General features: G+C 39.5%; 1 long non-coding RNA gene across 5 annotated transcripts in view; it reads left to right on the top strand.

Annotated features, from left to right (window-relative positions):
• The first annotated feature begins 6 nt into the window (after positions 1-6).
• The window catches only part of LOC308199394, a 42,746-nt gene continuing 15,780 nt past the window's right edge, over positions 7-26,972 (top strand). The window contains exons 1-4 of one of the 5 annotated variants that reach the window (XR_013954599.1): positions 7-3,116; positions 6,864-10,912; positions 21,665-21,834; positions 24,292-24,421. This is a non-coding gene — a long non-coding RNA (uncharacterized lncRNA). The other 4 variants (XR_013954600.1, XR_013954601.1, XR_013954602.1 and 1 more) reach the window with 4 other exon arrangements.

The following is a 26,972-nucleotide window of genomic DNA, read 5'->3' as shown; positions in this document are numbered from 1 at the left end:
GAAATACTAGTAAAATAAGATTCATCCATATGTGAAACTCGTGAATCAAGATCTTTTTTTCAAGACTCAGACACCTAAGGGCATCGATGTGACTATCTCACAATTGCCTTGAACAGTAGTTATGGATCTGACTGAGCTGCTCTCAAGCTTTTCATCTATATAGTATGGTGTTCCGTATTTTTAAAAGTAAAAATGTGTCAGATTTCAGAATGTGCTTGCATGTTTCAAATAGAAGTATGAATCGAAATTTACTGTTCTTTGGGTGGGTTCAGCTTTCTTTGGGTGGATTCAGCTTGTGCTGAACTATTTCTACTCTGAAACATCTGTATCAGATAGCATTTAGTGATTGCCATATGTACAATGTTGAAATAACTTTAAATATCTGCAGTGCTTGAGTGTTTACAAATAGAGGGTTTTTTATAACTTTAATTCATTCCTCTCGCCAGGCCTATTTCCGTAATTTCTAGGTTTCTATACTTTTCTCAATTTGAAAATTTCTGTGGAAAAAATTTCAAGGGAAAGAATGTATATTGAAATTGTTATAAACTAAATAACTTTTATTAAGAGCATATATTTGTATCAGTCACAATTAAAAGCAATGATAGTCATAAATGGCATGGAAGTGTTTTTTATGAACTCAGTGAAGAAAATCCCTGTTTGTTTATTGATACATAGTCTTTAAAGGGGGTATATTTGCACATGCATTGTTATAAAGAAGTATTTTTTGCTCTTCAGAATGTGAAAATGCAAAGCATAATTTTTATTATGATTTTACTAAAAAAAAAAAGGGGTTATGAGTAACTTGACCTACTCAGTGGAATGAGTTTTAAATTGTTATACAGCTTTCCCATAGGCATTTGATACTCCAAACTCAATTTCAGATTTTTAAAATAATTTTACTTTTTTGACATGAATAGGAAGTGGCTGCTGATTCCTACTTTCCTTTTTTTTTTTTTAAATAATGGAGCAATGAAAGAATTCCAAAGGTGTTGGTCAGGAAAGATCCGTTGACAAATACAGTATATAAATGAAGTAAAATAAAACCTGCATTAGCATTCTGACTAAAAATTATGGCAAGTACTTTTATTTATTGTGATTTAACATTTTATTAACAGGCACCTTTGCCTTGCAGGAATAACAGCTCAAACAAACAGCTCAAATGACTGTAGGTTGCCACTTCTAATGTTTTACAGTAATTTTCAGTTTCATAAGCCATCTTATGGAAAAAAAATCCTTTTGATTCACTGTAAGTTCATTTATTATACTATGTCACAGCATGAAAGCAACAATACAGACATAATCCTCGCACGTGTAGAAAGGGCTAACTGGGTTGTGAATGTGGTCAAGGTAGGTTTTCCAAGGTCTTGGTCATGCAATATCGTCAGTATTTCTTACTGTACTGTTCTGGGAGGCAGCTGCAGCATGCTAGTCCAGCTCTCATCCATGCAGGTTATGAGGGGAGAGATGGATTTTTTTTGTTTTCCAAAACAAAGATACTTGACATGCTATTTTCTACTTAATGAGCCTTGGTAAAGTTAATCAATGGACTGCAGTAACTGTAGGGAATGAAAATCTATTGGAAATTATTTTGTTAGTCTACAATTAGCCTGCTAGAACCAGTGACAAGGTTCCTGCCTTGCTGAGGAATTCTGTGCAACAATAATGAACCTTCAGGTGATTTCTTTAACTTTTTTCTTTTAATATAATAATTTATTCAGGGAAAGGGCTGTATTGCAGCATGAGGAGTGCAGGGCAGAAAGATGTGGGGGTTTCAGTTTCAGAAGTAGGCTTCTTTAAGTTCCTTCTGGTGTAAATAAGACCTTCAAAATTGCTGATAAGGGGAGAATTACTATTATTTATTTGTTATTTTAGAAATGAGTCATGTTAAAATTGGGTAAATGTGAGGTAAATACTCTATTTTGTAACTTCCACTCAACAACTGTTGAGATGCTGGAGCTTGTAATTAATGCAGACTGCTGTGGAAGTTGGTCTCCCCAGGATGAGTACTGGTCATCCTGAGAAGCCAGCAAGACTGAAAGCCTGAAGCCACTAGCCCTTGGAGGGGCTGCACGTCACTGTGGTTTGGGATAATGGACACTGACGGCTTCCAAAGAGCTCCATACCAGGAGCTAGCTGGGTCTAGGAAGAGATTTCTTAGAAAAGTCATCAAAAGTGACACATTAGGGAACTGATTTTTTGATGAAAGTGTCTGCTAGAAAACTTCTGACCATCTGTATCCTGTTGAACGATGCAGTTGATGTTAAGGATTGAACAGTGCTTCAGTATCCCTTCTGACCCCATCCCCTTTAGCTCCCGAATGCTCGAGCTTACCTCTCACAGCATCAACATCCTGTGAAGGTTTCAACTGCGCAGCCAAAATTCATGCTGGGCTGGACTGTTCTCTCTGAAGAGAGAGAAGAGTCTTGGCAGCTGCACCTGACAAGCCCCAGTGACTTGCTCTGTGTGCCGAGCAGGGGACACCAGCCTTGCTGCTGCTTTAAAGCATGGCAGTCCTCAGCTGGCTGACAGCCCCCGTGCTCTGCCAACAGCATACTCGCCAGCATGCTCTGCCTTGTGGGCTGAACGTTAACCTACAGGTATTGACTTTAAGTTAATTTGGGTATGTTTTTTTTGAGTGGGTTGTGTTTAGAAGTGTGTGTGTGGGGGGGGCTTCTCTCCTCCACCCCGTCAATTTTTTGATTTGTTTTTGCTGTAGCAGAAAGATTTAACGGGGGGTCAATAACTTCCCGTTGAACTTTACAGAAAGTAGCTTTTGTTTCCCAGCTCTTGAGCAAATTCTGGTAAACCTTAACCAGTTGGGGCAGAGTTGTCTAATCAGGTCTTTCAACTTTGAAGACAGAATTTGCACAACTAAGAACAGAGAAAACTTTTTTATGTAAATCTTTTGCTGAAATTTAAGTCCGTTGTGGTTTGTAGAATGTGATTTTCAAATTTCTCTGTTACATGTAGTTAAACCTCATATCTCTGTGGTTTTGTTACTTCAGAATATATGATTTATAGTAGATGACCTTTTTCTCACAGGTGGCTCTTTGCTCACGAAGGTTCTTAAGTGTGAAAGTGTGAAGGTGCTTGTGATGCCAACTTGTTTCACAGAGGTGGGTATACTTTGAATGCATTGTTCTTTTGATTATGAAAGGAGAACAAGAATGGTGACAATAGCACTTCTGCATTCCTCTACGTAGCTTTTTTCTTCCAGGTTTTGGTCCAGGAAGGGATGTGTTCTTAGCTGTTGCGGTAGAATTACCAAATCACCACCCGTTAGCACTAGCAAGTGCTTGGCTAAGTAAAACTGAAGTCTATAGCATATCAACACTGTCACTGACAAGACCAACGCTGACACTTACTTGTGGTTTCCTTACGGGTGCCTCAAAATGGTTAAAGTAGTTCAATTTTCAAAGCAAACAGTAAAGTCAGGGAATTGTTTTCACAGAAGTGTAGACTTTGTACAGGCTATCTATAGGCTTTATGCAGGCTTTCTGAATAGGTTGCTCTAAATAAAGCAATTCTGCATTTCATTTCTGATTCTAGCTCTTGCAAGTTTTGATCCAGCTGAGAACTCGCATTTTTGCTGATCTGAAAGAATATACCCCTTAACACCCTTGAGTTTTAAGGCCACTGCAGCTTCCTTGCTTTCTGTAGAGGGGGAATCTGAAAATCAGGGCATTTTCCAAGCCCTGATCTGAGACAATGTAAGCAAGGTATTTCTCCACAGCTGAAGAAACTTTGTAGAGATTTTATTCCTATTTGGAGAAGGCATTCACCTGTCCTATAATTGCGTGGTAAGCTTCCAGACAGGTTTACTGCAAAGTAAAGTTGCATTGTACTTGGTGTACTTGCACAGTATGGTAACGCTGAACTTTTCTCATTGAGACATCACGCTCAAAGACAACCTGGTTGTCTAGTGCAGCTAGTAGATTTCTAGGCATCTATGACTTGTGGATTCAGTGGGATTTGAGTTTGCAAGAAAGGGAATTAATTTTCTGTGCTGGAAAATCTGAGTATAGACTTTTGCCGTTTAGGAAGTTGTATCCAGGCAACTGCTACTGAATGGTGAGATGTTCTCTTTGCACGTGTCTGCTCTGCCCAGCCAAAACCGTATTCCTAGGTAGAAGAACAAGTCCATCCATCCAGATGTAGTGGCCAAGTATGCAAGGGAAAGGAAATGGAGAGAGAAGAATGGTAATACTGAGTTGCTGTGCAAGAACTTCAGAGATGAAACAGTAGCAGAGACTTTCCTCTGTGAAAGATGGCAGTACATGCAGGGCAAGGGGTACGTCTCAGAGCGGTGTGGTTTCTCAGCCACTGTCTGCCTATGTCTCCCTGCACTTCTCTCTTCTTTTTTTAATAGATTTAATACAAATTTTAAAAGTGAATTTACAATTTCTTTGCAAAGTTGATGTAGGTTATCAGTAACTAACGTTTCAGGCCCCTCCTGTAAATGCAATATGATGCACCTAATCTTTAGGAATACTAACGTGGTGAGGTAGTACTTGCCTTCTCAATTACTTCACCATATGAAGGTGACAGATTACTATCACCTGGAACTTTTAAACATTATTTTCATAAATGCTGATTCAGTGGTTCTGAAAAATGTCCGATTTGTGCATTTTGAACTAGTGAAACTGAAAGGATTGTAGGAACTGATAAGTGGAAGGCAGAAGCAATATACTTGATGCTTGTAAATTTATAGTTGGATTTTTGAAGTCTCCAGTATGTACAGCTACTAGAAAATCACTTGAACAAACTGTGATCCTTCAAAATAAGCAAAATGCAAGGAGTTATTTTCCAGTAAATCAAAAAATGAATGAACTGTATGCTTACATCCTTTTTCCTAATGCTGTTATATGAAATGTTTATACTACACAATGGGCATTTCACTTGAAATATATAGACACTAACAACATAATCCATTTGTTCTGTCCTCTTGTTAATGTGACTATCAAGGGTAGGAAGGTGTTCCAAACACACCATTTGCACTGCAAGAGGCAGCCTCGAGTTATTAATATTTTCTTCATCCTAAACCAAAGCACAGCACCATACCAGCTAGTAGGAAGAAAATTAACACTATCTCAGCCAAAAACAGGGAAGATATCAATTTTAAAACACTTCATGATGATATAATTTACCAGTCCTAAAAGCAGAACTGGTGTAGATTTTAGGTACAGGTAGAAATACTGAGTAGCTCTAGGACTAAGTTAATACACACTGGGATGTTCATGGACCTAAATGCCTGTAAGAAGCTGTTAAGCTCCCAGACACTAATAATTTCTAAAAATACTCTATATTATACAGAGATATAATGTAACATATATTAACATAATAAACACATCACTGCAGCAGCAGCATCTTACGAAATGGTTTGCCACATGCTGCCAAATGCTGAATTATATCAGCTTTATGGGCTATGCTGAATGTTTTCCTTAAGTAAAGTTATTTAAATTCTTAATGCCTCTTTTTCCCCTCAGTGAGGTGGAAAAAATATTTTTTTAATGGTGGACTAATGATGATGGTCTCAGGGGTGTTGATTATTCTGCATGATGTTTCAGGTTTTTTTTACCTACCTTTAGTAGGTATCTTGCAACTTTTGTTGTATATCTGCCATTGCCACTCTAGGTCCAAGCAGGATTTTCCAGACACAACTATTTTGAAGTCTCTAGTTGTTTTCTCAGTGAGAATTTCTTTCCGTTTTTCTATTTCAAGGGATGCTTTTTTGAAACAGTGTGTTAGTTCCTTGTTAGCTGTGATGAGAAAGATACTTGCTTTCACCACATTGAGTTGGGCTGATGTATATACCTTAAGTTTCTTAAGGCAAAGACTCATTTTGTTGGTCATGTTATAAAGGCTGTAAAAATACTCAAACATTTCAGATTTTTGCCCCTCACTGTAATATAAAGGGAGAAAGGCAAGAAATTAGTGCTTTGTGAGCCAAGCTTTTACTGTTTTATCATGACAGATAATGGCAATATTTACTACTTATGAGCCATGCACATAAATTTACATACATAGTAATGAATAAAGAAAAATACTGTGGCATTTGTAGGTAGAACATAATCGCCATGTATATTAACACACTGTGATCTGGTATGTCAAAACAAGTGAGCCAAAAGTAAAGCTGTTTCACCAAATTGATTCGGTACTATGAGAGTATTGTAAGAGGCTATAATAATGGAGGAATAGATTAAAATATTTCTGCATATAGCTAAAAGGTGAAATAAGGGGGATAAGCATTGTCATACTTTGCAGCATGCAATCAGCTCTTAAGTATAGGAGTCCCTGTACTAAATTTCTGAAGTGTATCAATAGCTCTGTCCTTTAGAGGTCAAGTCTTAAGTGGACTGAACAGTAAAAGTTCTGCTAGACTGAGTTTGTCTTGTCTGAAATCCTGCATCTCCTTTTCCCTTTCTCATGTCTTTTCTCACTCTTTCTCATGTCCTTTCCCATTTTCCTATGTAGCTCGGGCTAGATATACCAGACCAAACCTTAAGTAAAATGAGTGTTTCCTTTCTCTGCCATTAATACCTTCTCCCCCCCCGCCCCCCCCCCCCCCCCCCAAAAAAAAAGACAAAACACACCACACTTTAGAGCATTTTATACTGCTGATACTCCATTCCTGTTTCATTCAGAGTGCATTCCGCTGTTTCTGCTGCCTCCTTGGCCCTTGAGCACTACTTTTCCTCTGTAAATGATCCCTAGACACTTGGTGTGGGTTCCCTGTGATCGTTGGTGAAAGTGTAATGGTACTGTGCAACTCAGTCTTTGAAATTCTGTTGTTAGCCATTTGCAGGGGGAAAAACGCTAGGAGCTGTTGGGTAAAGGTTCAGAAAATGCTTTGTCTTCCCCAGCTGGAATAACGCACTGCTGGGGAGGGCTGAACTGAGAAAGCACTACCTGCTGGTGTGTCGTCTTCATCATTCACATCCTGAGTGCAGAATGCCAGCTCTGGGAGACCTTACCTGCAGATCTACCAAAAAATGTGTGATGGGAGACCCAAGCAAGTCCAAAAGTGTATGTGGAACACCACCAGATTCAGCACGGAGGTTCCCAGGTAACGGGATGGTCTTAATGATAAAATGGGAAGGGTGGGAGTGTGTGGGGTTATATGGATGCATATACAGACTTTAAATGTTGTTTGATAATGTTGCAGTGGTGGTAGCAACACTTCAAAAATGCACTCTTTATTGTTCCGATCCACTGACGTGGAAAATACAAGTGAGGTTTCTTGGACAAGTGAGGTTTCTTGGCATTCTGTCACCTGACCAGCCCCGTCTGTCCAGGCCTGTTTCTCAGGCTGGGTACCAATTGAATATATGTATTGATATACTAAAGGAAGGGCTAGCAATGAGAAAAGATTGATTGACAGAAGAGAAGATGATTGCCAGTGTCAAACAGGGAGAATGCATGTGCTATTCCCAGGGTTTTCTGAAAACAATTTCAGTGTGTTCACTAATGACTTTGAAGGTAAGGTTAATTTGATATTGATCAGATTAAGAAATGTAAAATCTAGTAAATAAAAGCAATTAATTACAAATATCGAGGAGGACAGTAGCTTGTTGTTGAATGCAAGTGAGGGGAGTTTTAACATAAGTAAGAGCAAGGTGCTACAGAGCTGCGAATGCTCCTGATGTCATGAGCTACCTTATGACTACTTTTTCCTTGTTGGAGAAAACTTTAATTCCTCCTGGAATTCCTCGTCTTTGTGCTTCAGCATTTGATGTTGTTTGTGCTGAAGTAGCCACTGTAGCTGAGCAGAAAATATGTTCTTACCTCCCAGGATTTCTCTGTTGGATTGAAGGTACCCAGATATCTTCTCAGGCTTCTATTTAATTGCGGAGAGGAGCTCTGGGGCAATCAAGTGCTTTGTGCTTGCCAGGCTCGCTTGAGATTCCACTACCTATCAGAAAAATAGAGAGAGTAGCAAAATGTGAATTTACATTTCTTGATGCCAAAGCTAGAAATGTGGAACTCCAGAGGACACTTTTACACGCAATGGGCGTTGAGGCATGCCTGCAATTTCTGTGAGGGACCCTGGAAGCCAAGGATACAACTGCACAGCAGTGCTTCTTGGGAGTGCTGTCTTCTAGTCTTTGAAAGTTCAAAACTTTATTCAGTGGTAGAAGCCGAAGGGTTACCTTACACCTACATTTTAAAAGCTGCTGCTCATAACTTATCTGATCCAGGGAGAGCCAGTGTCCTTACTGCGGCCCACTCGTCTCATAGGCAGCTCTTTCAGCTCTTCCTTTCAGGAACATTCCTGAGGAGCAAGTTCCTGCTTGCATTGGTTCTAACATTGCATGGAGGCTTTAGGTGAATCCTTTCTCTTGCTGTTGCCACCTCTTGTGGCCTTTATGTATAATGAATGACTAGGTAGAAGAGGTGAGAAAATCAGTCAGTGAACCCAAGCCATTGGGTTTCACACGGAGGGGGAGACAACTAAGTACAGTTTTGCCTGCCTCACAGTCTCCCCCACGGTCCATCCTTGTCCCGTGACTCCACTAAAAGTTACTGAAGACTCCGTCTTCCACATTTCCTTATCAAAAAGCAGGGAAAAAAAAGTTCCACTACATACATTGCACTTGTATCATCCTTTCCCATGTGCCTGTTTTGTTTTTAAGAGAAATGATAATAGAAACGCTAGTGGGGAAGGACAGAGCACAAGCAATTCCCACTCCTTCCTTTGAAGTGAACAGTTTAAAAATGGGCTTATTTGTTAGAATTCAGGGTAAGTGGTTTTCAGTAGATGAACTATACATTTGCTGGGTTCCAATGGACTCCACCAAATCAACCTCCCACTCAATTCAATTAATTCCCTTCCCCCGTGTATGAGGAGCAAAGTTTGGATATAAAAACACCAAATGTAAGATTAAAATGTCTACAGATATGATCAGAAGGGAGTCTATTTTAATAACCCTCTCAGATTGCTGTGCATGAGATGTGGAAGTAGGAGGTTTAATCTCAGTGCAGTGCCTTTACAATTATAATCAGAATTGAGCAGAGTATTGGTCAATAGGAAATGTGCTCCTCAGGGTAGGGAGAGTACTGTAACAAGAATTAAGTCTCAGGATGTTAGGGAAGAAAACCATCTGAAAAGAATAATCAGCTGCAGTGGTACGGATCTCATGTTCATGGAAAGAATTGTTCAAAACAAAATAAAAATCTCTAGCAAGAACCAGTAGAAAATTCACAGAGACTGAGGCCATGGTAGTGTGACCAGGAGAGAAACGCTGTTTCCAAAATGCTTCCCTTTTGGTTATTTTTTACTTCGAGGTGTTTACAGCTGATGCCAAGGTAAAAAGAAGTTATTCATTCTCTCTTTCTTTATGGCCAAGATTGGTTCCTATAAATCAGTGCAGGGTGAATAAAAATTGTCACTAATGTTTGGGAGGTCACAGGTCATGGAAACATAAAGGTGATAATTGAAAATATCATTCTGAAGACCTCTTTCCTCCTTAATCTCCTAGGCTAAAAACTAGTCGAGTTTTTCCTTTTTTTGTCACATAGTGTGTGTCTAGTGTCTTCTAAATTAACTTTGGGAGTGTCTTCTAAATTAACTTTGGGCTGCTGGTAGTTGAGGTATTACATAGAAACCAGGGTTAAGTCACATTATTAGAAAGTTCTTGATTATTTTCCCTTTTGTTTTTATTCACATCTATTATGTGCATTATTTGGAATGTGAGATTAAATATGGTTAACATGAGTTCACTACTCCTCCCTACCATAATTGTACTTTGCAGTGAGAATCTTACAGTATCTCTTAAGAATCTTAAAGATGACTGAGATAAGGTGTAACTTGATAAGGTGCTATAATTCTCTGCTCTACAGATACAACTAACTTAAGGCTTTCTTGCTAATTCAAACTGTATTATCATTTCTTAAGTAATCAGAGAGAACTGGAAAATTCAACAGTGGAAGAGGACAATTTACAGTTTTATATCCTAATTTTAAATTTGTAAGGTTAATAAAACAGTGGCCAAGATTTAAAATAAGTAATATAACCTCTATGCACTATTAACCTGGTAGTGAGGGAATGCAGGGAAATGCATAAGAGGATAGCATGAGACACCTTACTTCCTGTTCATTTGTCTGGGTGCGAGAGGATGTTTCCCTTAGAATAACCTCAATAATTACTTTTTTTTCTTTCTTCATCCATAGAAACAAGGAACTACTGCATTCTTGCCTACCTGTAGTGGAGGATGACGTTTCCCCTGTTGTATACATCTGTTAGGGCTGCAGGCAAATGACCAGGCCCTGTCCTGAGGTAATCTAACTGAAGATGTGAAAAACTGACTGGAACATGATTTGAGAAATTGCTCTGTGACAGATAATAGTGTAAGAAACTAACAGAAGTTGCAGATTTGCTGTAGCTGTGAGGATTATTTGGATTTCAGAAGGTGGGAAAGGTATAGTTATGTGAGAAACAGCTGGATTTCAGAAATAATGGCAGGGTACTTTGGGGGGGAGTGCAGTCTTGCAAGGCAAACAGCAAATAAGTAAACAAGTCAGAAATGCCATGCAAGGCTGAGACTACCTGGTAACAACGTCAGACACATCAAGCTGGGGCACAGAGGCCAGCAATACTGGGACCACTGGGAGTGGTGGTGTGGTGTGTCATTAGAGGCAGGTTGTTTATTTTGTAGATAAGTGGGACAGAGAAAAGGAGGGTAAAATAATGGGAAAAAGGCTTTTTAAAATACATATTTGCTGTTTGGGAACCAAATTGCACTCTCCCCCTGAAGGAATTTTCCTTCCGCCGCAAGCCACCACCAAGGATCCCACTGTCCTCAGAACAGCTTGAGGTGCCTGTGAGGCTTTTCATGTGTTGTGTTTTTAGGACTGCCCTGACATTTTGGTGTGCAAGCCCCTGTGCAAGTGTGAAGCTGACTCTTCATGAGCAGTAAGTAAGCCCTCCATCTTATGGCAGGCTACAGGAGCCACCTCCATACACAAGAGCTGCAAGATGTGGCCGAAAGCTTGTGAAGCTGAACATAGTATGAATATTCCAGAGTGCAAGTCATCTTGTTATCAGAGAGTTCAGTTATTAGATTATATTATTTTTGTTTCAAAATAGCACTGACCTTCTGGAATTCTTGAACAAGCTATTTAAGGTATTACCACAGATAGGGAGTTGTTTTTTGTTTTTTTTTTTTAAAAACTTGCTTTCAGTGCAAAGATGTGCACTGCTATTGTGTCTTGAAGAAGGAGATGCCAGCAATGTGGCCTGAGTCTAACCAGTGTTTCTTCAGCTGCCTCAGCTTCCCTAGAGCCTTGAAACTGCAGCAAGACACAAGGTGCCTGCCAGTGTCAAAGCACCAGCTTGAAATACCAGCAAGAGGCTGTGTAGAGTGGCAAGGATGTGCTGTAAGTCTTGCCCACTTGTCCACTAGCACTAATCTGTCCTGCTGGTGGTAAAAGTTTCTGTTCTGCAGAAAACAGAGCAGGCCTTGCCAGCACTTCTGAGAGAGAGGAAGGCCTGAGCTACACTTTCAGTCACTTTGACTATCCCTGGTGGGGATTATTTGGATGATTGCAGGATCATTTGGTGGCGCTCTCATAACGCACCTTTGAACTCAGACTGCCTTAATCTAGTCCTGAATAGAAGTTAATTTAGAGCTATTCAGAAGCTAATTTAGAGAGATTTACTGAGCTCTCTTCAAAGGAGCAGTCTTTTAGGATTCCATTTCTAAAACGTGATTTTTTTTTATTTTTTTTTAACTGTGATTTCCAGGCTCTGTGTCAGGGGAAAAAAAGCCGTGGTTACTATCATAACACATCAGATGGTGGTTACTTGATATCTTTTTAGCAGTACTCAGCTCTTCTGGAAACACCAATACTTCCTTAGGGCAGTGCAGGGACAAGCTACATGTGACACACCTGTGTGGCTTTAACCCCACTGGTATAGGCAAAGATCCTTCCCTGGGCTCACTGGGGATGCCCTAACACCATTGAGGCTGGATAACAATGATTGATACCTTCCTTGGGCTTCAGGCTCTGGGCCATAGTGGTCTTCATAGCTCCTGAAGTGGTCTGGCCTTGCCACTAGATCACACCGCTCACTATGCTACTGTGACCTCTGCACTCTTTCATTTATTAAGTTCTGAGTAACCAAAAAGTTTCTCCTTGTTGAAGCTTGGGTCAGTTGAGGAGATTCTACTAGAAATCCCCAGGCCATCTGAGAGGAAAATCTTTTCCAATGTCTGCCCAGCCTGGCGGGACCAGAATCCAGTGGGATGTGGGGACTGCCATAGAGCTGACCTTGACTGAACCCATACACACTTTATGACCGGTGTTTTCTCTGCAAGAATGATGTCTTGGAATCATAATAGAGCTGAGGAATGGTGTGCTGCTGGCAGCATGGGACAGCCCCAGTGGGACACCAGGAGCAGCCAGTGGGGGGAAAGAAGAACTCAGGTCCCTCAGTAGCACTGCGCTGAGCACAGCTCTGCAGGCATGGCAAGTCTGGAGCAGGCTGTACTTTCTTCCATAAGGCCATCTTGCTGAAAAGTCTGAAACTCTTCTCTCCAGACAGAGATAGCTTTGGAGATTCGGCTACCACAAGTAGCAAGCAGAAACTAGAGAATGAGGATTCTGTAAATAGCAAAAACTCAGAATCAGTGGTCAATAATGGGTAAGATATCTGTAAACAAAACTTATTCCTTTTCTGTTGTAAGCCAGGGCTTTTAGTCCTGGCTTCCCCAACAACCACAACAGTTACCACCTACTTTTTTTGTGTATAGTGGCTTGTGGTCTCCTGGATTGCAGCCCTAATCTTTTCATTTACTACTTTATTTTATTTTCAGGAATCTGACACCTTGTTAGGCCCAAGTAACTCAGCCTGAGGGCTAACCCCAGCTGAACAGGGTGTTTGCTGACAAGGGCAGCAAAAGAGGAACAGTTGTGGACTTGGCTTGCCTCAGCCAAGGCCAAAGGAGAGGAGGTGGCAGCAAGGCACGGCCTACAGACATGCTAGGCTGGCTGGGGGTAACGTGAGGCCTGTGGGGCTGCCTGGGCCTGGGTAGAGGCTCAAGTGTTGATTTCCTGACTGAAAACAGGATTTCTCTGCACTGAGAGAGGTGGACGTGCAGAAATCTAGGCTTTAGGCCTAAAAGCTGGTTCAAACCTCTAGTGCAGGCAGGGGATATACATGGCTCTGGATTAGGAATGGCATTGGAAGAAAACTATATGACCAGTTCCCCTGGCACTTCAAATCCTTCCTCACTTGCAGCAGTGTATGGCTGGTGTCAAATTCTGTGGCAGGGTCTGAATTTGCGGGCATTGTAGCCAGCAGTGTGGCTATAAATGCTGCACTAAACAGGAGGCTGTGGCTGTCCTGACCCCATGTGCTCGGGTACGCTTTCTTACTTGCGTTCGGCATTTCTCTGTGGTGCCAGGAGGGAGCTTCTCTATTTTTCTGAGACAACTTCCTAACAGAGGGGATTGGTAGAGAAGTTAACTTGGGCTGAGTTACTTTTTTCTCTGTTATTCTTCCCAGTCAGATAACTAAACAGATTAAAAAAAAAGAAAAACTGTTTTGAAAACACTGGATTACTCAGTCTTTTGTAGTTCCTTCTACAGGAGAACATACCAAATAAAAGGGAGCCTAAGGATTCCAACAGAGAGATGGGCACATCTTTGTGTCTATGTGTGGGAAGTGCTTGAAAATTGCCTCCTACGGGCAGATTAGTGACTTGTTAGGAGAAGGAAGCTTTTTTTTTTAAATATGCTTTGTATAAACTTTAAATTGTGGAAAGAATCTACTTCCCTGTAAAATTCATTATTCAGGTACTATCTGAAACAAATGTCAGGCTGACACTTCACAAATTGTTTGCTACTGGTTCTCGTATTACTTTACAGATGTTCTGAAAGTTTTCACACCAGATTCTCTGGAAAATATGTAAAGCCGAGGGCAGGTTTCATTCTGTAACATCATTGTTTTGGCAGGTACACAGAAAGTTGAGTGGGCTGGTCACGTGCTTCCTATCTGTCAGCTCATCACTGTTAATGGGAGCTTGAAGGAAAATTGCCATTATTTCATGCAGCACTGGATGCTGAAAGTTCATGTGTCAAGAAAAGATGGCCATGGAAAGAACTGAATGTTTCATAACAGACATTTTTTTGTCTGCAGAAGACATCCCTGTGCTAACCTGTTGGTGGCAGTTACCTTTTGTGTAGATGGGATCTTGGGTTAATTTGGACTTGCTGATGCTCTTTGAAAAGGACGTTGCACTCAGGCTGGAGTCTGCCTACCCTGCAACACTGATTAGGATTTTTTTTCAGCATTATTGAAGTCCATCTAAAGGCTGACAGAGTACTGTAGTGCACATTTTCCTGACTTCATGGAAGTATAGTTCATACTCGAGTGCCAGCTATTGATACCTCTCTTAACTACTGTGTGTATTGATGTTTCTTAGTTGTAGAGTTATGCTGCAAGTTCCAGCAGTTCTGTAGTAGCAGCTCCATATATCCATCGTGGATATGAGTGCCAATGAATACAGGTTGAAGCTACAGCTATATATCTTTAAAGATGAAACACAAACTTTCTTAGCTTTCCTAGTCTGAAAGCCATTCTAACAAGCCAAATTACCCACTTTCCTGGGCTGTGATTTGTCCCGGATGATACATACGGAATTGTGCTTAGGCTGGATTAGAGGCCTCCTGGAGTGTTTCAAACAATTCAGTACTTAGAGGTTTTGGCATGGCATGTTACAGCATGACTGTAGCATGACTGATTTGCTAAAATGGCCGGTTTGCCATTCATAGTGCACCACTCAAATAGAACTTGTCTTCCTATTAATTGCAACAGCAGCTAGGTGAGATGAATCATACCAAAGAGCCATCTAAATTTAGCTGCCTAAATATTGGACACCTCATCTGAACCAGTCATCTAGATTAGTCTCAAAATTAGTCATCAGAGATAAGCAGCTCAACAGGTCAGTCTGACCTGCATTAAGGTAGGTTTCTAGCAGAGACTGGGGGATAAGTCATCTCTGGAGATAGCTGTTTTTCTCTGATGATTCTCACTTAATTTAGTGACTTTCGACAGTAAGGTGAGAGAAGGTTCTATCCTTTGGTAAAGCATCTTTTAAACTTCAGTTATCAATATCCTTCCTTTTAATTGTGAAAAACTGTGTTTGTCTGAAGCATAAAACTGAGTTTGCCTTTTTTTTATTAATTCCTCTTTTTTCTTAATATTTTTATTTTGATTTTGAATTAGCATAATTTCCAAGGGTAGGAGGAAAAGGGGAGAAATGTTCTATATTCTTTATTTAAACATTTTTTTTCCAGTAATCAATACTTGAGCTAAAGCTATGTGTTTCAGTGTTCTCTCCTTTACAACATAGATCAAACAGTGTTGTGAACCCATACATCTTCCCTGTCAAACATTTAATTTGTTGTGCTGTTCATTTATAGCTTGAGACTAGAGAACTATTGGTTGACAAAAGAGGATGGATGGCTTTTTTATTGAGTCCTTACATAGCTGGCAGAAGATAGCAAATGGGGGAAGGAAATGTGCAATACTCCTTTCCAAACTTCTAATAAATTGTGGGTGGATCACAAGGGGTTTATGCTAACTTAAATAACTGTTGCATTGCATTTTCAAAGGGGGGGGGGGGGGGGGATTGACGATCATTTGTCTCATTCACTGTGGTTAAACCGAGCATCAGAAAACTTAAGAAAGAACTTTCCTATAGTGATATGCGGCAACTAATATTATGGGTACACAGCATGATCCATTTCTAAGGCATTTTTGGTTGTTGCTTAATCCCTCTGAACTTAAAATAATGTTAACATTAATACCAAACAAGAACTGTTTTATTTATACCAGTATACTGCTGAGCTTTTTTTCAAGTTAGTAGCTTATGGCAGTGGGAAAGTGACTTCAGCTTGCTTCTCTAGCAGCTCCTAGCTGTGAGCTTGTTCATGCACAGGGCGGTCATGCCGTGGGCAGAGCTTCGAAGCCCAGATGTTGCTGCTGCCTTGCAAGTTCCCAGTTATGGGGCAGCGTGCATGCCCTGGCCTTCCCTCCTGTTAATCGCTCTTGCTCTGATCATCTTGAAGTACATACAAATCTTACCACTGTATAAAAATACAGATGCTTATTGGTTTGATCTAATCATTCCCCGGTTTGAATCTTATTTTTGTCTTTTTGTTTGCTTTCTAGTATCAAATTGTAAGTTTCATCTCTAGCTTTGGAGACTTTTGGCTCTGTTCCTCTGCTTCTTTTGCATCACAATATCCACCCCATCTTTCTCAATATATGTAATGATCTTGTTTCTGTTGAGTAATTTTACCCATGTATAATATTCATCCCAAGCATGCCCATCCTGAGCATCCCAGAAGCACAGATACGTCTCTTCCCCCCAGATTTGTTCACAAGGTCTCTTGCACTATCGGCATTCAATGCATGCTCTTACTATGATTCCTAGTGGAAAAAATGGACTATTATTATGATTATTACTGGATTAGTAATCCAGGAGAATAATTTCTGAACTGCGAATGCATTGTCACTGATGCTGTCCCCTTAAGGGAATTTCACCCTTAACATACATAAATTTAAAATGCATAATTCTGTAATGATCTCTTGACTACAGGCTATTAGTGCTATAATCCATGCAAACTGAATTTCAGAGTGTTGTTTTCTAGTAACAGTAGAAAACTTGTATCCTCTTTCTCTGTCACTAGAGAGGGACAAAACCTATTTATCATAATTAGAGATTGTGATTGGTTTCAAGTTATCCATCTTGATGGATTGCTTAGAATATAGATCTGTATTTTACATTTCTCTAACATTTCTGAGTTTCTCATGTTTCCCTTTTTCTTTGGTTAATCTTTCATTTAAGTGCAATAATTAAAGCTAATATTGCGGTTTACACACACATGCAAACAATGTGTAAACAACTGAATAACTATTAGTAAAGAGCATTGCAGCCATTAGACTAACAGAAGTGTTTCTACTAAGCAAAAGGAGAATGAGTGCATTATGTAATAATTCTCTCAAGAATTTTGAACAGTGTATAAGCAAAGCAAATGCAAGGAAAGGGATATCTGAGCTTTTTAAAATTAAGTGAAGTTTCTGCTTGGCCACATCTTAATGAACAGAAGCAAGCTAAGCCATGTTGCTTATATCTACATGGAATGAATGGCACTTCAATCAATAAACCCAATAGTGAAGAGTAAGTGGTTGTAAGTATATGGCTGCAAATGTCAAATATAGTGTTTAGAAATGCATTGATAAAACTGAGATTTTTGTATTTGTTTATTTTTAGGCAAAATATACTTGTATAGTAATTGGTACTGACCGTGAAAATAACATGCAGAATTAATACCATGATCGATTTTTGCAGTGAAAAACGCTTTCATACCACAACCTTATTATCTAGAAATCAACATGGTAAAATCTTACAATAGGGCTCATAAACAGGACAGCAGAAATCAAAATAATTACATTTACTGCAATTTCATTCAGAAAAATTCCTGTGTAGAATAGGTAGAACAAATGAAGAATAGCCATGGATCTGATATGCTGTAACAGAAACCCCCAGACTTACCTTTCACCTGCACATTTCCAACCTCTCAGGAAAAGCACCAGCCAGGCACTGCTGTTTGAAAGATTTAAAAAAACATATCTTAAAGGTTCGTAGGCAAAGGGAGGGGGCTATGCATCTCTTAGGAATTAACACTTAAAAATGTGTGTGCACCCTCACATGGAACACTTGTTACCTTGTCTTAAGCAGCGAGTTTGTGGAAGCTGTTGTTAACATTTTCTAGCACAGACTTTCTTGAAACCTTACTTATGAATACATTTGTATATACAATTCTCCAGTCTTTCATCAAGAGATAATGTTTGAATTTCCGGAGATTGTCTCAGAACTGATTGCTTAACCTTCTCCAGCATCAGCAAAGTGTACCCAACTACTCCCTTCATATTTTCCTCAACAAAGCAGCTTATGGAGCTTCTCTTATCCAGTGGTAACTCTGACCCAGGCTTACAGCTTTTCAGTTTCCAGTGAAGCAGAGTTTGTGGTGTGGAGCCTAAGCAGCCTGTTCAGGGGCTGCACTTGTAGCAGACCCAGCCTGTGGTTCCCACTCACTCACTGCGGTGCTGGCTGAATGTTTCTACAAGGAGTTTGTTAGCTTAGCCAAAGGGAAAGCCAAGCAGCACTGGGGCAGACCAGAGCCATGTGTAGCACTATTAAGTTCTCATTCCTGCATGTCAACAGCTCTCGTACTGCTCTGTGATGGGCCAAACAGTTTGATTTGAAAATATGACCTATCTTGAGCAGGTGCAAACATCATTATACATTTCGGTCTTCACCAGGCCTACATGGCTCATCCACAGGGCTGCTGTCAGCACTCATTGACAGAGTATTGATGAGCATTCTCAGTAACTGGTAAGCCTCTCCAAAATATTCCTGTGGTTGTCTCTAAAGGGGCATGTTAACACATGCTAAGCTAGATGGTCTGCACTAGCTCCCTTTGAGGACTACATGCATGCTAAGTCATAGATAGGTATCAGGCAAACTTAAACTGTTAGGGAGTGAAGGTTACACCTTCACCCATAGGTACCTGCACCTACAAACACAACCTCAGAGGCCTGCACCATTCTGCGTTTTAAGAGACAGCGGGTTCAACATCTTCACAAGGAAATTTTAAACAAAAAGTATACTCCAGTTGCTTCATACAAGCATGTTTGCAAGTTGTTTTTCCATTCTTTTTAAAGAACTGAGTTGAAAAATATATGGTTGAGAAAAGATCCATTAGAATTAAACTGCATACACTGTAAGCTACTGTCAAACTTCAAATATTTCTGGTTTCCTCCCTCTTATTCCTTTTATTTTCTCAATAAATAATGCACTCGTTCAGTAAGTGAAATAGACTGCTTCAGTAGCCCATCATGTACTTCATTTTTGCTAAGCTTTTGTCTGTTTTAAATCCTCTCATTTTAGAGAGATGGAGGAAAAAAGTCTTCTCACTTTTTTTTTTTCATTTAAACTTATTGCAAATTAGTTGAAAGGTTTTGTTTGTCCCTAGTGCATCTTAGGTTTGGTGTAATGGATACCACTGAGTCCTTGACACAGCATAGGTAGATAAAACATGGGGTGCCTATAGGATGTCTAGATATTCAACATTAGTTTTTGAAATTCCTGATATATCCTTCCCTGTACTGCCTCCATCTTCCCCCTCCGTAACCTTTTACAGTTTTATATGCATTCTCATATATATATATATATATTTTTTTTTTCACAAGATAATAAAAAACTACTCCCCTACTCTTTTAAATGTCAAAGATGCCAAAGATGTCCGCTGGGGATAATGCGGGAAAAGGTTCTGTTTAAAATAGCCCCAGCAACATTGAGGCAAGTAATGTTTTGTTATGTTGCCTGGTGAGCTAACCCTAGAGCAAATCATGCAGGAAGATGAATATGTTTTGAAGGCCTTTGAGAACAATGATTATTCTTCAAATGTATCCTAACTGCAGAAACATGCCTAAAAAATAAATGCTTTATTTACACAGAGAGAATTCATAAAGTGTTCATTATCTTTTCGAAAAGTTTCATTGCCTGTTTTATGTGTAAGCTAAAAAACCTACTTTTGCGTTTGCACCTGTCTAAATATTTCATAGACTCTCCTGCTATATTCTTGATAGTTTGATTTCCAATCTCAGGTTGTCTGTCCTAGAGACAGACTTTCAGTGATGTTCAAGGATGTGCATGTTGCTTGCAGCACAGCTGCCTCCATGTGTAGGTGATGGACCAAGTCTGTGTCCATACATCAGGTACTGCATCCACCATTTAAATGTCAGTGTGTCATTGCAATGGAGTCTCTCGCACAGAGATCAAAATAATATCCCTTCAAGACGTTTCATAGCTGAGCTCCAATCAGACAAAGCAATAGACTTGTTTTGTTACTACTAGCTTACTTTCCTACCCAATATCCATTATGGATCAATATCCATTATGATCTTTTTCCATAAGTCAACATATTTATCCTCCCTCCGCAAACAATAAAAGAAATATTAAGAAAAATAATAGTTTTTGAAGGTAAAAAGAATACTAGACTTAACTAAATATGTTTTAACTTGGTTTACATTTTAAAGCTTGGTTGAATACAGGTAGAATATGTGCTTTTTTGTTTGTGTTCCTAGTCTGAAAGAGTGAAATGGATTGTACTTTTCTCCATTACCGTCTTTTTGGTGCATCTTCACATAGGGATGTGTTTGCCTCTTGGGAAGTTGGAAGTGTAAGTGGTTGACAAACTAGCTAATAAATCTGAGGTTAATAGGGCTGTAGACAGCAAAGTACATAGGCGTAGGAAGGATCACCAGCCACTGAACGCTGCACATCTAGAAACTGTCAATACAGAGTATGAAAAATGCAAAGGACAAAGCAAAACTAGGAGAAGTTCCAGCTCATTTTTCTGCTTGCTGAAGCAATCTCTCACATCAGCATATCCTGGTCCTCTAGGGAAGAGAGATGTATTTAGGGCCTGATCTTTCTTCTATTCACACCACTAGAAAGTCTCCTTTTAACCTAAAGTGGACAGGATCAGATCATTAATGACTGTCTCCCCAAAAATCACACCAGAAAAATAACAATGCTTCAGGTTATACCAAAATCTGTATACCAAGTAGCTCTCTCTTGCCTATTTTTTTTTTTTCAAATTCACTTTGAGGTATTTAAGGATGCATGTTAGATCTTTAAAGCTGATTATTCTAGTTATCTTAATTAGTGGACCAAATGACTGATACAGCTGCTGTGCACTTGTGGTAGCAAGGACAATTTCCATCTGGGGAAAAAAATCTTTTGAAGAAATTTTCTGTGCACTAAATGAAATCCCTTGGAGTAGCTTGTGGCCAGAAATTTGAGCAAGTCAGCATGGTGCTCTTGAACTTGGTGGAGCCACACTGGTGTCTGTTGCCTGTGATGGCCGTTGAATAATGAAATGAAATACTCTTAGTGCATTAACACAAGTATAAAGCAGGAAAGGGAGAAAAGACGTTACCATTCTACTCAAACTGGTCAAAGAAATGAGAATTGCCAAAGACTTGCATCTTTGTTGCGCTTTTCATTTATCTAAAGCTGCCATAAAATTAGCTGACCAGAGACTTAAAGGTGTGCCCTACACATCCCCGTACTGCTGAGGAGACCCTCCCTGCACCGCACCGGGAAGGCTGCCAGGCTGTTCTGCTGCTTCCTTTGAAGGCACGATGCCCTTAAGGCCCCACTCTCCCCTCTTCCTTCCCTGTGAGGGTACTTCTCAGATGCTTTTGATCATGGAAGGATGTCGCCATGGGGTTGTTGTTTCCAAGGGATCCAGGATGCCCCACGCCAGCTGGCCGGGGGTGACCACCTGCCTCAGGGCTCTTCCCCCTTGCTGTGGGCACTGCACCCTCTGATGGCATTGCGCCTCTTGCAGGCAGCTGCTCACAGCCTGGGAATGTTTTCCAGGGCATGGAGAAGGGCACGGAGAAGCAGCGGGCAGTGGGAGCCGAGGTTGCTGAAGGAGGAGCAGGCTGGGAGCGGTGTCCTGGCACTCCCACGAGGCAGATCCTTGCTGCGGTGTCACCACGAAGCACATCTTCCATGCCATGGTGTTTTAATATTGAATTAGTGCCATCAGTCAGGAGCGTTATTATTTATTTATTTAGTTCCTAAATAGGTTTGAAGCTAAAGTGCTGGTTTTGGCAGTGATGGGACATAGCCTGCCTAAAGACGGAAGGGAGAAGGCAAACCTATTAACCACATAGGACCATGGGTTCATACGCAGAAGTCTTGTCCTTTGGAAGGGTGATCTGAAAGGAGGTCCCCATGGTATCAGGTAAGCACAGCACCTCCTTTAGTATTGCATAAATAATTCTCCTGGCTATAGGCTGAGTTAATTGCGTGGTTAAGTGCTGGAGTGGGGGCACTGGAGTCTGACAGCAAATCACGACTTTTAATGTTATCTGGAGTAATGCCGTTATGGTTTGCCCTTACACAAAGCTGAGGTTCACTGATGGACATCATATTACCATCTAAAAGAGGTTTCCATTATAAACATAGGTTGCTCAAAATGAGATAGTGTTAAATTATTGCTCTGGCAGTGGGCAAAGTGAGCTTGCCGTAACAGAGATGGTTGTGCTTCTTTGTGCCCTAAAGGTTCAAATTCTGTGACAAGACTAAGATTTGTCCATGTCAATCTAATCTGGCACTTGAGATTTCCTTTCTCATAGCCACACTTTTCACTAAGTCCTTGCATGACAGGAAATAATTGTGCCCAAATTCAGAAAAGTACGTATTCACACACAAAATGCATATTCTGACACAAAAGGCCCTGTCTTTGATTTAGTGGGATATGAAACTGAATACTCTGGCCTCATTGGTATTCTGTAGTAGTTTTGTGTTGTTTTGTTTTTACCTGAACATTAAGTGTTTTAACAACATGGATATTGGGTATGGAAATGGTGCAATTTCTGATATTTTTTCAATACTAGTGTAAGAAGTATATATGTTATGGAGAAAGTACCAGTTGCTCTGGCATGCGAAAGAGAAGCTGCTGTAGTTGTCTTTTTATCTTTAAACTCTTTCAATAACCATCAAATATGGACTACTGTCAGAGGAGGGTTACTGTATTAATAAACCTTTGGTCTGTTGCAACGTGCTCCTTAGTTTTCCAGAACAACAAAAAAGTTGCACTTATACTACACCCCTAAATTTACAAAGGCTTTTAATTTTCAATACTGCATTAATGTTGAAAGATATTTCTGATTTATTTAAAAGGCACGCCCTTTTGTTTCACACTCATCTATTGCAATGAAGTCATGATGCTTGTGCCTACGACCCCAGAATCAGTTGTCAGAGAAATAAATGTGGCAACACAAATTCAATCCAGGGCTTCAGTGCAACATCGAGTGCAAAGAACATAGGAGAAGATAAGTGCCTTTCGGAAATGGAAACATTTATTAGAAAAATCTATTTGTTTTTGTCAGCTCTATTTGAACAGAGTGTTTCAGTGTCAAAATCTCCACTTAATTGAAATACATATATATTTAAGTTTTGCAGTGATCCCGTGCTCCTGGGGCTTATCCAGATTCCACTGATAGCAGCTGAGAGGTTCCTGTCAATTTCAGTAGACTTTGTTTATGCTCTCCGTTAAAAATCCTCATTTTTGGCAACATTAAACTGAAAAGTACATATTGAAAGTAAAAGAGTTTGTCACTAAACTCACTCTCAAAGAACCCAGATCCAATATGTGCAGGATTCTGTGCTTTTGCTTTCTATCAACCTCCATTAAATATAAAGGGAGTAAGGCTCATCCTAGAAGCACTTAGAACAAGAATTTAAACCACGAATGCTGAAGTATCAGAATTCTTCATTGCCCAAATATTTGAAAATCTGGCTTTCCTCAGAATTTTCTACCAAAGAAATAATATAAATCTAACAGTTGTATTTGCAAATGGGAAAAATTCATTCTGCAAGAGGATTTGCCTGAACTGTAAATTAAAATGTCTAAGGAGTATCATGCTTTAATTTTCAGCATTACGTTTTGTGGGTTGTGATTTCATAAATTAGTTGTTTACCCCTTAGTTTTTGTTGTCTGAGCGTTCAGGTTGCCTATGCTCCCCCTCACCTATGGGGAGAATCTGGCAGCTCTGACCAGGAGTGGTGGTGAAGTGGTACGTGGAATCGTGTGCTGGAGGTTGCTGTTGCCTATGGTAGGGCTTTAAGTGACCATCTGAGAAAAACCTGTAGACGGGTAAAGTCCGGTGAAATGTGTGCTATCTTTAGCAAACAAGGAGTGTGATTGGAAGCCTTTTTCTCTGACCTACAGGAAAAGATGTGCTAATAAGCAGCAGTCAATGCACCAACCAGAATGGTTACATTTTCACTGAAAGTTGGTTTGATGCTTAAAGGGGAGATGGATAATTAAGACTTCATCTTCCAAATTATTAAATATTGATTTGTAGACATTTAGCAGCAGGCATAAAGCTCTCCTGAGAACTGGCAGCAACTGTCTAAAAGATTATAAAAGATTTTGGTTCTCCATGTAGAATTTAGCTTTTTGTTTTGTTTTGTTTAAAATTTATGAAATGAGAGTAAAATAAATCAGGAGGTAAATTTGAGCCCTCTGAGAGTGTGTGAGTTCTGCTCCATGTGGCCGTTCAGAGTCAAAATGGATGTATGATTTTTTTTTAAGGTTTGTATTGGCTTTTGGTTTATTGAAGTGTCAGGGGGTTTATAAGCTCTTCAACTCCAATTTTGATTGTTTTATCCAACTACTGTCACTTCTTATCAGTATTAAAGGCAGAAATCAAAGCACGGGACCCATGGGAAGCGGCGTTTCAAATGTATAGCACCGCTCTTCTGTGTCACTGTTCTGAACTATGCACCCTCCGCTCCTGACAGCACACCCACAACAAGATAAGGTGAGTTCATGCTTTGTTAATTCATTTGTGAATTAAATAAAGGGTTGTTTTAGCTAGAAATTTTTCTTTCCACCTGCCTAGTCAAAACTGCTAAAATACAAGAGACCATATAGGACAGCTTTGTTTAGGCAGCCAGTTTCTCTTCACCCTTCTGCTAATTTTAAGTTGGTAATCTGCATGGTTACATCTGTTCAAGGAGGTGAAAATAAAGTATTCCAGCTTAACTGCATCTTGCAGGTGTTTCTCCCTGAGAGAAAGCGACCCAGATACATTAACTGGAACTGAAAACTTAGCCCTAAGCGTGGTACTTGTTGGTCTGAGCCAAGTCAACCAGACACTGAGCTGCTCAGCATGGGCCCACCCGCAGGACACAGCCATGCAGAGGATTCCATGTGTGAGGTTACTTGAAAAGCTGTGCCTCTGTGGGAAGAAAATAACTCAAGTTAAAGGGAAAGGAAGACTTAAGAAAAACTTTTTTTTCCTTTTCTTTTTTTTTCAGTTGTCTGTGCATTAGAAACCAACATGTATTTTCACAGTCCATTTTATTTGGGTTAGCAAGTGTATTGAATTTAAGAGATGACATTTTCTGTGCTTTATTCACAATAGTTTCACGTTGATCAAATCCATTTCAGAATGTTCCCCATTTTATGCAGACTCACTTTAAATAAGTGTAAGCAAAGTATGTTCATTTTACCACTGGCTCAGTTTATTAGGTTTTAAAAGTGCATTTCCACTACATCATCAAGAGCAGTAAGAGAAGAAAAGGAGTAGTGACGGAAAATCTGTTTGACAGAGTAAATTGTCTCTTTGCACATGTGTATATATAGGTGTGTGGATTTATATGGGTAAAGTAATGGCAATGTTACTGATGGAGCAGACACATTTTAGCATTATAATGACAAATCGTGAAAGATGACACACTTTAAAAGAAAAAAAAAAGACATATATTGGATATGTGATTACTTCCTACCTTCAGCAAATGGAAAATTGACTGAGACAAGAGAAACCAGCAAGTTAGTGTCCAAACTGAAACACTAAGCTGTGTCTACATGGTAAGTAAAAAGTAATAATTAAAAAAGAAGTCACAAATTTTAAAGGGGTAGAAAGAGAGGCAATACAATTAGAAGTCAATACTTTCATATTACTTTAAACACTGCAGTTGCAAAAAGCAGATATTTCATGACAAGATCTTGCAGTGGCATAAGCAGGAGAAAAAAACATTATGGTGAATCAGGCAAATCTGTACATTTGCACATTTGTAAACAAGCATATATATTTATTTTTAAATAAGCATATAGTATATTTTTGTTCTTCGGATTATATTAAATTCTTTACTTACTTTGACCATTTCAGCTGGGCTGTAGACCCAGGAGGGAAATATATTTCATGTTTTTTTATTTTGACAATTTTTATTGTTAAGTGTTGTGCACTGAATTTTTTGTGTGTGTGTGTGTGTGCGCGCTCAAGTTTGGATATTTGAATCCTGAGGTCCTTTTATTCATCCTGTCATCTGTCATTGATGTAACTGACTTCCATGAAAGTGTTGACAGGATTTATCTACGAGTTTGCTGGATGACACACTTTTTAAAATAAAATAAATAAAAGGGTCGATCATCTGGGGGATATGGGATTGGAAGTCAATGGGTGTTGATGGTGCTTAGTTTCACAAAGAGCTATTCAGGAACTCACCCAAACATCTCTTACAGATTTATCTCTTTTTATATATGACCATGTTCATATTCCCTTCAGGTTGGAGAACAAAATGTTGTGGTGGTATTATTTTTTTTCTTTTTTTCTTTCCCGTGGCCTGCCAGATAATCAAGTATGTACATGCATTTTTTTATTTTTATTTTTTGACATTTCAGAAATACTAAATGTTGTATTCTGGTGATAATGCTTCCTGAAGAAGGAAGGAGATGGCCCATTTAATAATGTATACTTCATTTACAGTTTGGAGTGTTAGCCAACTACTTGTGATGATACTTCTTCCAGTCATAATACTGATATATGCAGAGTTCTAACTACATTTTTAAATAGAACAACAACTGAATGATACATTCAAAATAATTCATGGAGAGGAAATAGAAGTATTTCAGCATGGGAGAATATTTATGCATTATTTAACAGCAATAATGTTTGAATTCATACATTATGCAAATGCTGTTATAATCAGGAAAATGAAAGAACTTGGACTGCTGCAACATCTTTAAATCTACTATTAGGTACTTATTTGTGCATATCATTTAGTACTGCACAATGTTACAGTATGTCACTTCAAAAGAGAAGTTCTAAGAGACTAACAGGTTATAAAATAGTAACGCTGATGAATTCCTGATTGCTACCTTGATGCTAATGTCTATAAATTTATCAGCAAACAAGAGTAAAGGCTTTAATAGTAATTTACATAAACTCCTCTTCTGGAGACAAGTTACTGGGGTTTTACACATAGTTTACATTTTGCTTTGTGATCCTTATCTATACACACCCCCACACAACAGACCAGAACACATTGTGGGCTGACACAGCCAAATTATATTTTCTTAATCTATCA

Source organism: Anser brachyrhynchus (assembly GCF_964034855.1).
Source record: "Anser brachyrhynchus genome assembly, chromosome: 8".
Taxonomy (NCBI): domain Eukaryota; kingdom Metazoa; phylum Chordata; class Aves; order Anseriformes; family Anatidae; genus Anser; species Anser brachyrhynchus.
Note: the sequence above shows the minus strand (reverse complement) of the source record. Positions and strands in the feature narration are given on the sequence as shown.